Source organism: Cricetulus griseus, chromosome 6 (assembly GCF_003668045.3).
Source record: "Cricetulus griseus strain 17A/GY chromosome 6, alternate assembly CriGri-PICRH-1.0, whole genome shotgun sequence".
In the NCBI taxonomy this organism is placed as follows: Eukaryota; Metazoa; Chordata; class Mammalia; order Rodentia; family Cricetidae; genus Cricetulus; species Cricetulus griseus.
The window spans coordinates 91,762,944-91,780,616 of record NC_048599.1 but is presented as its reverse complement, the minus strand read 5'-3'; positions in this window follow the sequence as shown (position 1 = coordinate 91,780,616).

Sequence of the window (17,673 nt, the reverse complement as noted above, 5' to 3'; positions counted from 1 at the left end):
TCTTGTGTTTTGAATTTTTTGATCCTTAAGCATATATTCCTAATGATAACTGTTTGCTGAATAAAGCTAATAGTTCTCAATTGGTAGAGATTAATAGACACGTAATTAAAGTAGAATTTGGTGATGAACCTTAAAGTTTTTGTATCTTTTTTGCTTTTCGAGACAGGGTTTCTCTGTAGCTTTGGAGCCTATCCAGGCACTCACTTTGTAGGCCAGGAAGGCCTCGAACTCACAGAGATCCGCCTGCTTTTGCCTCCCGAGTGCTGGGATTAAAGGCATGTGCCACCACTGCCCGGCAAAAGTTTTTTGTATCTTCAGTGACAAACCTGAATAAAACATTAGTACAGGGTACTTTTAATACACCTTTTCTTATGTTGTATATTTTCTCTTACTGTTTTTTTTTTTTTTGTTGTTGTTGTTCATCCAATAAAATAGATAATTTTATACTTTTTTTTTTTTCACAGAGACAACATCTTTTTGGACAATATATATAGCCTGAACTGTGTAACCTATTTTATGGTATCATCTCTCTGTGTTTTGAATGTGTATTGTAGGAGGGAATATCAGAAATAATGAAAGTGTATTGTTATTTGGTTTTTCTAATAGCCTAGCCATTAATGTGAATACTTTGCAAATAAGTCAGTGATCAAACTCTGCAGTGACATTTTGGGTTTTTTTTGTTTGTTTGTTTTAAGTCTGGGTTTTAATATAGTTCAGGCCTTGGATTTGTACTGTAGCCAAGGGTAATCATGAACTCTCTTCCAAAGTATTGGGGCTACAGGAGTGTGCCACCTTATTCAGTCTTTTGGTGGGTTTTTTGTTTGTTTTGTTTTTCCCTTTTTAGATTTTATTATGTTTGTTGTTTGGGTGATAGGAGGGGTGATAATGGAGGTGTCCTTTGTGGAAATAACACAAAGATATTTACCATGCAAGGGTATTATTTTGTGCCTGGTCCCAAAGACCAAAATTTTTGACTGCTGATTCATTTTCAGAAGACTAGCAGACCCTTATGGAGCTCAAGTACCAGGACCTAATGTGCCTTACTGCATCTAGTAAGCCTTGTCCTGTAATGCAAAGACATGGACAAGGCCCTGGGTTCAATCCGTACCTAGCTGGATGGTTCAGGGGAAGGCCATTGTAAGTTATACTTTAGTTTCCTTCCAAAGGTGCAGCTGTGTTTGTTGTTGTTTTGTTTTGTTTTTTTGGTTTGGTTTTGTTCTTTTTCAAGACAGGGTTTCTGTGTAATAGTCCTGCCTGTCCTAGATGTCCTAGAACTCACATTGTAGACTAGACTGGCCTTGAACTCACTGAGATCCGCCTACCTCTGCCTCCCGAGTGCTGGAATAAAAAGTGTGCACCACCACCACCACCCGGCCTGCAGCTGTGTTTCATTCAGTCTGAGAATGTTAAGTTGTACTTTGATGTCTTAGGAAACTATTCTAGTTATTCTTAGTTAGGTTGTCATTATCACTTCTAATCGTGTGTGTTTTTAGAACAACCTTTATCATGTGCAGAAATGTATCAGAGAATGCTTAATTAGTGCTATTTCAGCAACTGAAACTTCAGAAGATACAAACATACTATGTGATAATATGCATTGGCTTAGGAGTGTTCATCCTGGAATCTTCACACTGAAAATGACCAGAGAAGGAAAAAATCTGAGCAGGTAAACCTGGTTTTGGTTAGTAGTTTTGTGATTTAACATTTAGACAGAAAAACAGTTAATATGTGGAGTTAGGTGTGGTAATTACACACCTTACCCCACTTGGTTGACCTGCTGAGAATTATAAGGTGTTCCTAGATGTCTTTCTCTGGTTATCCACAATAGAGGGAAAGCGGTTTGAGATAGAGTTTCTCTCTGGCTTTGGAGGCTGTCCTGGAACTAGCTCTTGTAGATCAGGCTTGTCTCTAACTCAAAGAGATCCGACTGCTTCGGGCTCCCGAGTGCTGGGATTAAAGATGTGCACCACCATCACCCAGCTTGGTTTTAATAGTTATGTATGTTTTTGGTTTGTTAACTTTTTTATACTGGAGACTCATCCCCAACCCCCTACTGGGAAGGAAAGTAATTGTTCCATGATTTTGGCATGTTTCATGATGTAAAACTGAAAAAAACTGTAATTTAATTTGAACTGATTGTTCCAATTTTTAGTGCATTCATTCATTCATGTTTCCCCCAAAGCAATTTTCTAACTGAAAGGACAAAGTACCAGCTATCTTAAATGCAGCCTGATGGAACCTGTGACACTTGTGAGGCTGAGAGGTGGGGGAAGTTCTAGATTAGCCTAGACTACATAATAAAGCTTTGTCCTAAAAAGTTTTCAAAATAAATGCAGCCTCGAGGCCATGTAGATTTTATAGGAGGCCATAGACATCTCCTGACATCTACTCTGCCCTTGTGCTCTCCTGAAAGGGTGATTTGTCTCCCTCCCATTTCCTCCCTCTAAACCGTCCCACATAACTGTTCCCACTCTCCTTCAAAGTCATGGCCTCTGTTTTCATTAAGGGTGAGTGAGGCCGGGCGGTGGTGGTGCACTCCTTTAATCTCAGCACTCGAGAGGCAGAGGCAGGCGGATCTCTGAGTTCGAGACCAGCCTGGTCTACAAGAGCTGGTTTCAGGACAGCCTCCAAAAAGCCACAGAGAAACCCTGTCTCGAAAAAAACAAAAGGGGGGGGGGGGGGGAAGTGTTCCTACTTATAGCCTTCTTGGTCTTTTTTGGGTTTTTTTTTTTTTGTTTTTTTGTTTTTTGGTTTTTCGAGACAGGGTTTCTCTGTGTAGCTTTGGAGCCTATCCTGGCACTTGCTCTGGAGACCAGGCTGGCCTCCAACTCACAGAGATTCGCCTGCCTCTGCCTCCCGAGTGCTGGGATTAAAGGCATCCACCACTAACGCCCGGCTCAGTCCTTATTTTTATAAATGTGATTACCTCAAAGTTAGTGACAACTAAAATTCATAGTTGATAGGTCTATTACTGAGTAATTTCTGATGATAGGCATCTGTGCAAGTCAAAATTATGACGGATGAAAGATGACACTTTTATTTTTTTTAAGTACAAATAATAGAGGTATCCATGAGGTGAAAACAAGTGAGCTAGGGCCTCATAATGTTTATAAGGCCAGAAGGGCGTTCACAGGGACAACAGTTTAATAATATGCTAATATTCATATACCTCTGTGTCTATATGTAGCATGCTACTGTATAGAAAAATGCAAGTCAGAAATGACTTGGTGGTTAAAAGCATTTGTCTTGTAGAGGATTCAGGTTTGGTTCCCAGCACCCACATGGTGGTTCACAACTCCAGTTCCAGGTGATCTGACTCCTTGTGACTTCTGTGGGCAGTGGTGTGCAAGTGGTACACTTACATGCATTCGTGCAGAACACTTACACACATAAATATTTTGGGGTGGAGTATGAAACATGATTTCTCTGTGTATCTCTGGCTGTCCTGAAACTCACTTTGTAGACCAGGCTGGTGTCAAGAGATCCACCTATTTCCACTTCCCTAGTGCCAGGATTAAAGGCATGCACCAGCACTGCCTGGCTAAGATAATTTAATACATAATGTAAAGTACCATTCCTCGTGTTCCCTGAACAGAATTGCATGGCATAAACTATTTTTAAAAGATTGTCAATCTTTTTTTTTTTTTTTTCCTCAGTTAAAAGACAAAATGCCAAACTGACTGAACTTGTCCTGAGGCAAACAGTCAAAGCTTAGGAAAACCAAAGTGAGCCAGTGGCATTTCAGGTTCTGACTGAAGACTTAGGCAGCTAACAGGTTTCTTCTTGTGCATTGCTGCTAACAGGTTTATTCTTGCTCATGGGCTTTTATGTCTCATTTAAGTGAATAAGAGTCTATACATTACCTATAGAAGTTCAAAGCCCCTTTGGTGAAAAAGTATTTTACATTGGGTTTTCTCTGGAGATATGGGTCATCGTTTTTTTTTTTTAAGTAAAACTCTTTTTCAAACTGTGAGTTCAAGTTGTGAATGTAGGGTGATGTACACCTTTGATCCCAGCACTTGGGAAGTAGAGTTTGAGGCCAGCCAAAGCTACATAGTAAAATTGTCTCAAAAAGATTCCTGTAATTGACAGAAATTCCTGTAAATTCCTATGATGGAACTAAATAAGTTTTCAAATATCTTCACTCAATTTTTAACAGCTTTATTAAGGTAAAATTGGGACAGTGCATGTCTGATATGTAACAGCTGCTATATTTACCAGTAAAAGCATAGTCAATATCTAATGTATGATTATCTTCTCAAGATGGTTCATGCACCTTTGTAACCGTTGCCTAAAATGAGCAGCTTGATATTACATCCCCAGGGAAATAATAGTAACTCTAGGTTAATTCACATTTTTACTAATTTTATTGGAATCATGTTTTTATTTATTTGCTTCCACTTGGCATAATTTGAAATTACAGGCAATAATAGTACATTCTGGAAATTGCTAAATACTGTTTGTCTGAATGCATATAATGCAATTTGTTCATTACCCTGTTGGCTAGGGGCCTTTACAATTAGTTACCTAAAGAGTCGTGGACAAATCTTTTTTATGGTCAGTGCTTTCATATCTTTTGACTAAGTACAGCAACAAGTGGTTCATACTTTAAATTTCAAAGAGAATTTCATGGTATTTTCCAAAGCTGTGCCGTTTTTATGCCTGGCAACAGTTTATATAAAGACTCCACCTGCTCTTGATGTGGTTGGTTTTAGAGAAGGTAGGCTAGAATTTTGTTAAATTTTTATTAATTCTAGATATGTGCTGGTGTGAATTTATGTAAACCACGTACATGAAGGAGCTCATGGTGGCCAGAAGAGGGCCTCAGATCCCCAGGAACATGAGATACAGATGGTTGTGAGCTGCCTGCCATGTGGGTACTGGGAGCCTGAATCTGGGTCCTCTGAAAGAACAGTAAACATACTTAACCTCTGAGTCATCTCTTCAGCCCCCGAAATGCAGTTTTTGTATGTAGTGAACAATCCAGTTGATACAACACCAGTTGTTTTAGACCAAATTAATTTTACACCTATATAGGCCATCAAACAGTAGTTCTGTTTTTTTGTTTGGGACTCTTTTTTGGGGGGTGGGGGCATTAAGCCATATACTAAGGAGTTATTTTTTCCCTATTTGTTTATGGATTGCATGCTTTTGTGCTACAATGGCATTCTTGCCTTTTTATGGTCTTTCTTAAATGGAAAGCATTCAGTATGGTGACCCAATGGGCCAGCTTCACAGCCTGCTGAATTTTAATTTCTGAATTTAATTAAATCAAATTGGCATACTGATGAATCTCCCTGTAGTTTTATTTTGTGGTGCTGGGAATTGAAAGAGGGCCCCATATGGTCCGAAAATACTTTCATTATTTCATCATTTGAATTCATTATTCAATCTTTAAGAATCTCCCAAATAAATTGTTTTGCTTTCTATTGGAGATGTTTTAATATGCAATGCAGTGACAATATATCTAAAGTCTTGTAGAATTTATGGAAGCTCATGTGTTCGGTGTATTGCATCAGTAAAAGTACGGTGCTGTGTTATTTCCTATTGGATACATTCTGAGAACTCCTTTCGTTTCATCATTGTGGGAACATCATAAAGAACACTAACAGAACCCTAGATGAGGTCAGCAGAGTTACACAGACAGATATAGACAGATGTGTGATTCTTCTGCCACTATAATTCAGTGTGCTGTTTCAATGGCATACTTTTTATTAGAATCCACTTGTTTGTTTTTGAGATGGGATCTCACAGTGCAGATAGGCCTCAAAATGGTGTGCATAGAAAATGACATTGAAAATCTGGTCCTACTTCCTTCCACCTCCTAAGTGCTTGGAATTGCAAGCCCATGTCATGCTACTGTTCCTGGCTTAAAAGTCTTTTGTTTTTTGAGACAGGGTTTCTCTGTGTAGCCTGGCTGTCCTGAAACTTGCTTTGTAGACCAGACTTGCCTTGAACTTGGAGATCACTTGTCTCTGTCTGCAGAGTGCTGATTTCCAGGCATGAACCACCACCACCTGCCTAGAAGTCCACTCTTTATGTTAAAATATAATGGAGTCATAAACCAGTACCCTGATTGTATGTCATCAGCCAGTTACTGTGCATAATTCTACTGGGGGCCAGGGAATTAGTTAGTTTTTGTTTGTTTTAAATCAAGTTTTTATTATATTGGCCAGGGCATTAATTTGTCCTGTGCTCCAGCAAACCTCCTACTTTTACCTCCCTGGTATTGGAGGCACACTCACATACCCTGACTTTTCATATGCTAGATTTCTGTGAAATTGACAGCATAGTAAGTTTATTTTCACCAGCATCATCACCAACATAAGTAATGTCTTGTTTCAACATTAGAACAGCTGTGATGTCACTAGTGAAGGTATTTTCAGGTCATTATAATCGGTGGAAACACCATCATAAGTGAGGAAAGCACTCAAATGGAGGGCATCTGTTCAAGACCTGAACTTTTAAATAGGCTGCAGAAATTAAGAGAGCATACAGTATGGATAATTTTGCCATGTCCTGTAAACACATTACTGATGAGATCATTTGGCTGTAAAACTATTCTGGAACATCATCTGCATAGGCTAATATGTCCTAAACATAACTGCCATGAGTCAGGGTCATTTTACTCTAATGAATATTGCAGTCCAATTTCAAAAAACTGAAATCATGACTCTCTACAACTTACTATTGGGTTTGCTTAGCATTAAAGGATAAGCTTTCCAGGGACTTCAGAAATAGCTCAGCAAGTAAATTGTTTACTGTACAAGCAGGCAGAGTTGAATTTGATCCCCAGCAGCCTTATAAAATGTTGGGGTTGTTATTCCAGTGCTGAGAGGCAGAGACAAGTGAATCCCTGAAGCTCATTGGCCTGTTAGTCTAACCTAACCAGAGAGTCTCAGGTCCAGTGAGAAACCCTGTCTTGGAGGGCTCATGAGGTGGCTTCCTGGGTAAAGGTGCTTGTTGCCAATACCAGTGATCTGAGCTTGATCCCAGGGACCCATGTGACAGGAAAGAACCACTCCTGAAAGTTGATCTCTGACCTCCACATGTGTGCCATGGTACACAGGCCCACACAAGGTTAGGTGCACAGTTCTGGTAGTTTGAATAAGGTGTCTCCCATAGTCTCGGGCATTTGAACACTTAGATCCAGTTGATGGCACTGTTTGGGAGGTTAAGGAGTTGCAGCTTTGCTTGAGGAATTATATCACTGGAGGCAAACTTGAGTTCAAAAACTAGAGCTACATCTAATGCAAGCTTTTGGTTTCCTGCTTGGGATTAGATTGTTAACTCTCATCCATTCCTGCTACCATGCTTGCCATGTTTCTCTGCCATAATGATGATCAAGTCTTAGCCCTCTGGGACTGAAATTTGCCCAAAAACATTCTTCTATAATTTGACATGGTCATGGTATTTTATCATAGCAATAGAAAAGTAACTAATATAGTGGTTTCCAAGGAATGTCACCTGAGGTGTCCATGAACCCCACACATGTATATGTGTACACAGCAGCTCTCCATGGTGACCATATTGAACACATGTTTATATTTGAAAGATACTGCCAACCAAAAAAAGTGGTTGCCTTGATAAGTAGTAAAATCTGCACCTTGCAGAATCCCACAACAGCCTGAATTCATTGCCCAGTTTGGCATTCTTAACTGGACACATACGTTCTCTTCTAAGAGGACACTAAAACGCATTACCTACTTTCAGAGAGTTATAGCTGAGTTGGTATACTGTGTTTGGTTTTGGTTTTCATACAGTATCTTACTATGTGGACCAGGCTGGCTCTAAACTTGGTCTATTCCTACTCCAGCCTCCCACTTTTGCCAAGAAAAAACTTGATGGAAATACTAAGCAGGAAGTAAGTAGGCTGTGAAGTTGCCCGTTGGTTTCCTGACTATATCTAAACCCAGCTTTCTGCACGGTAATTTCCTCTGCACTGCTGATAGGGAAGCAGTTAACAGAACTGCCTGTAACTGTATTTGAAACTTGAAATTGGAGGGATCTCCTATCCATCCTTTCCATGTGCTCCAGGCTTCTCTGCCATCTTTGCATTCTGTCCCTTGCCAGCCTCCCTTACTTTCCTGATTTCAGTAATCACTTCCACATGAGTGGCTCCATCTCTAGTCCCATATTTCCAGTAAGCTGCTCACAGCAACATAGATTTCCTGCCAGTGTGTCAGATTCCAAACTAAAGTCATTGTTTCTCCCAAATCTCCTAGATTTTTTTTCCTTTCTTTTCCCTCATTATTGGGATTTTATAAACCAGAGACTTGGACTAGAAACAAGCAGTCATTGTACCACACCAGGGTTTCTCCTACAGCAATGCCCTTTGCTGTTTCCGTGGCCATTGTCTTTTACCAGGCTTTTATCTTTGTCCATAATTTGACACACATAGTTTATATTTCAAACCAGGTGAAGAAGGTTCTTTTAATAGAAATGCTTAGACAACTGGTATACATGGGACTGTCCCTTTCAAACTGAGATTGTAGTCACCAAACTTACTATTAACCTCTTTCTTTCCCAGGACAGATAAAGCCCAACCTGGTTTAGCTTTAACAGAGCTCTGTAAGTCATGAGTTCTCTCTCTTGGTAATTCTTCAAAGGCTCTGCCAAGGAAAATAGAGTACAGGCATGGTCTTCAAGGTCATGGTGGCCCCAGCTTTGTTGTTTTTTCTTTATCCTGATTATTCAGTGTTATATGTGTTATATACCACATATTCAGTTGTGAGGCTGATGTGGGGTGTTTAACAGCTCCAGTTGTAGTACCTGAGATGTAGCTGCAAATGCTTACACAGTCCCATTGGGAACAGGTAACTATGTGCATGTGTAACTGCGCGCGCGTGCGCGCGCGCGCGCGTGTGTGTGTGTGTGTGTGTGTGTGTGTGTGTGTGTGTGTGTGTGTGTGTGTGTGTGTGTATTTAAAATACTTCTTATTTTCTCAGTCTCCACATTTCCAAGTAGAATTAGCCTTAAGAATCTAAAGATGGAGTCCTTTCATGCCTTTGAGATCCCCTATGAATTTTAGAGTAGCTTTTCTCATCTGTGCAAAGGATGCACAGTGACTGGTGAGCATCGCAGTGAGTCTGCATCATTCCCGGTACAGTATGAAATGTTCATATGGGCGTGAATGTGTTTGCAGTTACTTCTAGCTTCGGTGGTTAGCAATGTTTTACAGCAGTTTGTGTACAGATTTTTCACATCCTTGATTAAGTTTAGTGCATCCTTTTAGATACCTTAGGAAATGTATTTTTTCTTTGTTGCTACTGTTTTGTGTGCGTGCGTGTATGCGTATATGTATGTTTTGTGTATTGATTATATTTTGTAGCTTTGCAGGTCTTTGTGGATTTTTTTTTTTACAGATAAGGTGATGTTACCAGAAAACAGAGATACTTTTATTCTTCTTTTTCAGTCTGGATGCCTTTTCTTTTTCTTGTCTAATGATCTGGGCAGTGTGGTTCTATGGAAATACCCACCTGTTTATCTCTTTCCTTCATGCTGAGGGTAGTGTTTCACATGTTGTAGGCTTCACCACCAAGCTGTTGCCACAGTCTGGCCCTTAGGTCTTATTTTGAGCGAGTTCTTCTGTTCCTACTTTATTTGATACGTTTTACCCTTAAAGGCTATTGAATTTTTTCCAAAGGTTTTTTTGCATCAAGCTCATGGTGGGTTTTTTTTTTTTTTTTTTTGTGTGTGTGTGTGTGTGTGTGTGTGTGTGTTCTCTTAATGTGATGTAATAAATTGATTTTTGTGTACTAAATTGATGATATTTTGCATTTCCTGTTTATATCACTTTACAGTGAATATGCAAAGAAAAGATGAAATTGTATATATAAAAGCATATATGCAAGATAAACTCTTATGTTTAAAACTTTTAAAAGTTTAAAATTTGACCCAGATACATTATTGTACACTTGTAATCACAGAACTCGAAGATCTGAAGGAGGAGAATTGTGGGTTCAAGACCAGCTTGGGTTGTATAGCAAGTAAAATCAAGCCTATATTTAAAAAGGGGGAAACATATTTTTTAAGAAGTACAGAAAATACAAAAACTCCAAATACTCTAGCTCATAATACTCAATATTTTTCTGCATTGTGATTTTTAACTCAATCTTAGAAGACTTATTCTCAGGCCAGTGAGATGGACCAGTAGGTAAAGGCCTGATAACCTGAATTAAGTGCTGAGAACTGCAAGTTGTCCTCTGACATCCACACACATGCCATGCAGGCACCCCGAAAACACACTGAAAATAAATACATTATAAAAGAAAACCATTCATATTCACATTGATTTTTAATAGGTCAAAACTAAGACCATTGTTGTATGAGAAGCTCTTCATTCCTAAACCTTCACTAGTGTACTATGGAGCTATCATGGTCACCGATATAAAAATTTGTATGATTTAAGTAGAAGAAAACAGTCTACTCAGATACTCATTTGTAAGCAAGGGCATGTGGGATGAATTAACATGACCAAGGTACAGCAGATGTGCTCAGACCGAATCCTGAACTCTATGACCAAAGGATTATGCATTGACACCCATAAACTATTGTTAGTAGGATAGCCAGCTAAATTGACTTGTTGCATCCCTGGAGCATGCCCATAGCAATCCTTTCAGCTGTTAAGTTTTTGGGTTTTCAAGACAGGGTTTCACTGTGGGACCTGCCTGTCCTGGAACTCACTTTGTAAACCAGACCAATCAAAATGTGCCTACTGATAATGTGTTGTCATTTTACATGCCACAAATTGTGATAACCTAACATAGTTCACATGGGAAACTCATCAGTACAAAGATTATTCATTTGAAGTTGTAGGACAGAGACTGGACATGAGTTCTGTCCTAAAATGTTTGGTTCATTCTATCAACTATGGAGGGGAAAGAGTCAAATCACCACCATTTTGTTTCTTTGTAAAGCACCCCAGCTTCATTTAGCAAACATTTTCACAGCTACTTTGCACCAAACTGTCATCTAGGTCTTGGGAGTAGCAAGAGCTCTCAAAGCAACCCCTTCAAGAATGATAAAAGTGAGAGTTAAGGTAGTGGGGTAGGTTGTGTAAAACACAAACGTGGAAGTTATATCTAACATCCACGAGTTCCTAGGGCAAATATGGTTGCCTACATAGGTAAGGGTTTCTTGCATCTGAACTTTCAAAAGCCCAAAGTAGACTCGAGAGTATAAACGTGCAGGCAGAGGGGTCCTTTAGGCCTTATAAGTGGAAATTCGTAAGCAGTGTGTCATTCTTCCTCCTCCCCTTCTGTTGTACCCTTGTTTGCAAGTATGTTTTTCATCTTAGTACAAACATGCTTAACATGAGTTTGAAAAGGTGTGGCTGATTTGAACTGCAATAAGCTTTTTCTTGACATTTAACAGTCTGATCCAACACCATGAGCAATTGTCCTGCTCCATAAAAGAAAAGTGTAACACTGGTGGCTCCAAATGAAAGTTGACTGTTATAGCAAATTCTTGAGAAAGCAGAACAAAAACAAAAGGATGTATGTAAACCAAAACACATTCTTGGCACAGTACAATGTTGAATGAAGTCGAGAACATTTTCAGCAACAAAAGAACTGAATAAGATGAATCTAAAAAGAAAATATGGCTATCATACTGAAGGAGTTAGCATATAAGCAGTAAACCATGTAGGGCAGCCATCCCAACAAAAAGACAAAGCACTGAATTTAATACACGTGTTATTCAGGAGAATTGTTGGCTAAGGTTTATAACAATTTCTAAGTGTTGCCAACTCTGGAGAGTATTAGATTGTTTCTGCATAGATTGAAAGCAATGTGCAAGATGGGTTGACTGAGATGGTGCCTAAGGATTAAATGTAGGTTGGTTGTGCAAAGAATTAAGAAACAAGACTGCCCTTTTTCAGTCCTCCTTACTGTGAAGACGTTGGGCTGGCCAACCCAAATGATTTCTTTGTGTCCAGGATATAGCTCATCCCAAATAGCTTTTGCATTGCCTGGGAACTCACAAAAGGATGGCCTCAAGGATTTCTAAAGCTATTAACTAGTTTGAGTACACTATGTTTTCTTTGTGTGTGGTACCCAGCAGTTCGACATTCAAATGGCACTTAATAAATTACGTTGCCTTGAATAAGTTAAGTCAATTTTTTTTTTTGTAGTTTTAGATTTATTGCTACTGGGGCAGTTGTGAAAGTATCTTTTTTAGAAAATGTCTCTGATATACTTTGAACCACATGTAAAAGATAGCCCTTTTATCACAGTTCTTTGCCCACTGATAAGCAAGTTCAGGGAGATCTTAAACCCTATTAGGTATAAAACCTCGTTGTATCTGGCAAGAACAGATGAGCAAATACACTTTATACGTTTTAGTTGATTCATGTTCTTGCATCATAGGATGGGTTCCAAGGAAAAGGTGAAGTCCTGTGACTGCCTGTAGACACATTTTCTCATTATTTGATTTGTTATAAGTGCCATGGAGAATTTGTTCCCTCCATTGTTCACAAAAGCCAACCGGTTGTGGGACTAGCTGGTTGGTGAAAATACAGCTACATATTATCACCTTTGACATTTGCAGGCTAAAAAGAACTCCTTTGTTGCCCCCACCCCACTTGGTTCCTGGCTTTACTCACTGGCACAATAAACAAGACTTACTGTAGAAAGATTTAAAGCCCAAATGCAGCATGGTGAAAATGGCAAAAGAGTCAAAGCCCTACATACAAATTTGACTTTCCCCCTCAGTAGCTGGATGGACCTTAACCTTCTGACCTCCCTCCATGGTAAAAGGCAACAAAAAAGATTTGCCCTGAGGATGTGGCACTCTGGAGAAGGGTATGAAATGCTGAGCACAGATGCACCCAGCTCTGAGTGTCGGCTCGCTTTGTCTCCTTTCCTTTCTGTTCCTGTTACACATCGTGTTTCAAGAAGATGACACTGTCACACGTTTCTGCATCTTTCATTTACACAAATAATACGTTCTTTCTAATACTAATCATACAAATCTACCACGTGTAATATCGACAGTACTAGATCTTGATGATACTAGCAGCTATATTTCTAAGTTTGTATTACATTTATTGTGCATGTTCATGGGCACACATGCATGCATATGTATGCGTGGACCTACAGCATGCATGCAGAGGTCAGAGGATAATTTGCTCTACTATATTAGTTCCTAGGACTCTGAACAGCAAGCTTTGGGGCAAGCCCCCTTGCCCAGTAAGTCACCACACTGGCCTAGGTAAAGTGTTCTTCATGAATGTTGATTTCCAGGTTATTTGAATAGTTTTCCAGGTACTGTAAGAAACATCAGGTGCAAGGGTAGACTACCATTATTAGGCAAAGCCTGATCTAAACCTTTAAGTATCTCAAGAAGCTCACCTTGGGCCAATCAAGGTAAAGCAGGACCTTAATCTCAGCACTCCAGAGGCAGCTGCATTTGGATCTCCTGAGTTTGAAGCCATGTTGGTCTGCATAGTGAATTCCAGATAAACTGGGGCTACATGGTGAGATGATCTCAAAAAAAAAGGACAAAACAAAACACCACATGGTAGTTTTTTTATATAATCCACAAATTTGTAACCCAGATAATCCAGAAGGAAACATTCTTTGTGTTTGTACTTTGTTTTTGAAGTCACAATGGTTCAATGTGCTGAAGACTTGGGCTACCCGGGGGAGGTCATTGGTAGCACTGCTCTCAGGAAAAAAAAAAAAAATGCTGTTAAATTATACCCTTTTGTTGTTGTTGTTGTTGTTGTTTTGAGACAGGGTTTCTCTGTGGCTTTGGAGGCTGTCCTGGAACTAGCTCTTGTAGACCAGGCTGGTCTCAAATTCACAGAGATCTGCCTGCCTCTTCCTCCCGAGTGCTGGGATCAAAGGTGTGAGCCACCACCACCTGACAAATTATGCCCTCTTTGTATAGTCACGTTTATTCATCCTTGAGTTTGTCTACTTTCAATGAATCTGACAAGAAAAATGTTCCTTGGGCAGGCTTTGTGAGTCATCATTTGTGAAGGCTCCCAGGGCACATAGGCTTTTGATCAGTCTGTATTACTTTTAGAAGGGTCCCTTTTGATGAGGAGCAAACATCACTTTGCCTCTCACACAGAACAGTGGATGTGTGAACAAACATGTATTTACTCACCACAGATAGTGAACCCATGACAGACCAAAGTATGAATGCTACCAGAATCCAACTTGGTGAATCAATGTGTTGTGTTGGAGTTATTTACAGGACTGCTAACGAAGGGATTGCTTACAGGACCAGAAGTGACTCACACAGTTGCATCACCAAAATCCACCCCGAATGCATGGATGACAGCTCACAAACACTGGGAACCTGGAGCACGCTGCACAGCCTACAGGCAGCTCCACATGCTGAAGGGTGTTCTTTTAAGGAAGTTTGGGCATCTGAGCCTCCTCTGGGTAGCTGTGCTGACCTCTACTTCTTCCAGGTAGCTCAGCTTATCTAACGGTGACTCTCAGCAGTCTTGCTTGGGGATAAGCAGCCTAAAGAATCTGGTCAATTTCTGGGGCTTTCTGAAATTATTTTGTGGTGCTTACTACCTGAGTTTAGTGAGAATGAATATGTTCTGCCTCCCTTTAGAACACCCTTCTGTTTCACTTCTGTGTAAACATTTTAAAATATCCTGTTGTTTCATCACTCCCTTAGCATCTTAGTTTTAAGGAGAGCTTCCATCTTAGAATAAACTGCAATCGACATGTGACCACAGTTCTGAAGAGAAAGAAGATGTGACAGAATCAACAAATGAGTTGACTTGAAAGGTAGAACCCTGGCATGGTAGCACATGCCTTTAGTACCAGCACTCAGAGGCAGACACTACATAGAGAAACCTGTCTCCAAAAAACAAAACAAAAAGGTAGAGTAGGGTCTTGACCAATGCAAGGCATGAATTTGAAGTGAAGACAATCAACAACCTGGCTGCTTATCCTCAACTGTGTTCAGCTGCCCACGGACACAGAGCAGAAAAGTACTTTGTTTTTTGAGACAGGGTTTCTCTGTGTAGTCCTCGCTGTCCTGGAACTCACTCTGTAGACCAGACTGGCCTCGAACTCACAGATCTGTCTGCCTCCGGAGCGCTGGGATCAATGGCACGCACCAACACACCTGGCCAGGAAAGGTGCGTTTGGGGGGGGGGGCGTGCCATGGCCTGCAGAGTAATGATCTGATGGAGGAAAGCAGGCAGTTTGGTTCAACACAATTTACGTTGCCAGTGTTAGTTCAAACTTCAGGAGTCTGACACCAAGTAGTTCATACTTCAGGAGTCTGACACCAAGTAGTTTATCTTAGACGTACTTAAGCACAGCACAATTTTGTGAAAACTTTTCCTGGTGACTCAGTCCCATGTGCATAATAAAGCTTAAGACATGTCTACATCAAAACTCCTTGTAAAATGCATGCGACACCTTCCATAAAGATGGGCTCTATAGATTGACAAGTTCATGATAAGACAGGATCCTGTGTGGTCGCAAACAAACAGCACAAAAGTCACCAGGCTATTAACCACATGCATTCCCAGCCTTCTGGGCAGAAAACAGGTTATGTGTTTCTCCTTTTGAAGGAACAACAATGTGTATTTAATGGCCTGGTTCAACTAATGCTTGTCTGTGAATACAAGGCTCCTGCAGGGGAGGATGAAGGTGCAGACTCTGGAGTCAGACTGGGTTCAAATTCTGATCCTGCCTCTTTACAGCACTGTGATCTTAAAAGAATCTATTATCTTCTGTGTTTCAAGTCCCTTGTCTGTGAAGTGAGTAGAGTGCAGCCTTGTTTTCCCTTTGCAGACACAATGGAAGCATAGAAGAGGTGTACATGTTTCCAGCCTGCTCTCTCCGTCTGGAGTTAGACACACATGTTCTGTCATAGCCTCACACTGTTGACAAGTATAAAGTACACAGAATGGTGACCAACACAAGCAAAGCTTGAAATAAGAGCTTTTTGATCTGCTGCATGAAATAGAAGATTGATCAGGAAAGGCAGAGGTATATACAAAAGATTGAGGATTTGCTCTGTTGGTAGGATGCTTGCCCAGCAGGCACCAGGCTCTAAAAACAGTTTGGTAGGGAGTCAGATGTTCAGGGTCATCAGCTATATGTTAAGTTTGAGGCCAGCAGGGGTTAAGTGAGACCCTTTCTCACACACACAAAAAAAGTAAATAACAATAAATAAAAGTGAAGGAGGGGTTAGAAAGACGAATAATGTCTGGAATTCCGCTTCTTTAGGTCTTAGTACAGATGAATAAAACCTTTGATGTCAGGGAAAGTCCTTCATGCAAAGGAATGCTGGAATTTTGTGTTTTTGAACCTCAGTGACGGGGAGGCAGACCTGAAACAGTCTCTCATGTAGTTCATCGATGAAAGGAGAAACATATGCCAAGAAAATGACAAGCACTTAATGCAAATATGAGTAATTCTGAGTCTTAGTTGAAAATGCTTTTTTCCTGCTGTTACTAGTTTAGTGGTCCAGGATAGACTCTTAATCCCTGCTCCAAGGCTCCTTCACGATATTTGCATACTATACATTTTAGGAGTCTAGAGTTACATGGAGCTTGTTATGTATCTTCCATGTTCCATGATCACAGCCTCAAAATCCATATTCTTGTAACCATTTTTTTTTTTGTCAAAGAAATGACAGTTTCCACGTTTTGTTGCTTTTACACAGTTTCACTCTTTCCTGCTGATATAGTGAGTTTGTCATGTTTTCCTGTGGAGATCTTTTTTAATGCTCCCTTAAGAAACACTGGGGACATTAGTAAGATAACAAGGCATTTACCAATCAACTAATGAGCACACAAAGTCTTGTGCTTAAGAGTGTGGTCTTTGGAGCCAGATTGCCATCATCAATCAGCTCTCACCTCCTTTCACGTCTGCTAGTTGGGCACCCTTGATTTGGGTTCTCAGTTTTCTCATTTGCAGATAACAGGGCTGTCTCTGAGGATATATAATGAGTATAAATGTTTATAACAATACTTGCTATTGTTACGGACAGCCCACAGAGATGGCCAACTACTCAGACACAGTTTATAGCCAATTGAAAGTCTTAATTCCAGTCAGTAGCATTTAGACCAACAGGCTTTGAAAAGGCAAAAACCACATCCTATTATCTTAATCAGCAACTTAAGGGGGAGGTTTGTGAAAACAAGCAGTTTAACAGAAGCCAAGATAAGCTGTAAGCTTGGGGGGGGGGGTGATCTGCACAAGCAAGAAGTTTAACAGAGGATAAGATAAATTAGCTGGGGCATCTTGAGCTTGGCTTCCTAGAATGGAGTTGGGTAATTTCCATGGGATTCTCTATCAAGAAGATCAAATTCTAGTTAAATCTGAAATGGTCTCAGCAGGAATACAAGATAGAAGAACCTCTGCACTGTCCTCCCTGTCACAATATAATATGCTCCCAACAAAACTTAAACATCACAAATAACATGCACAGATTATCATCTTTTATATTTGTCTTCCTAAGTACTAGGCCTTCAAACTCAGACAAAAATATTTGCATACCCCATCCTTTTGGTTTACTTTTAGTATTTTCTAAAGAACCCTTGGGCCTGTGTTACAATAAGTCTTTCCACCACAGCCACCGGACCCCTGCTTCCACATGTGCGCTTTTCGCCAGGCCGCTCAAGTTCAAATGCTGCTTGGCCAATGACTAGGATTTCTCATCTGCTAGCTCAGTCTTAATTAT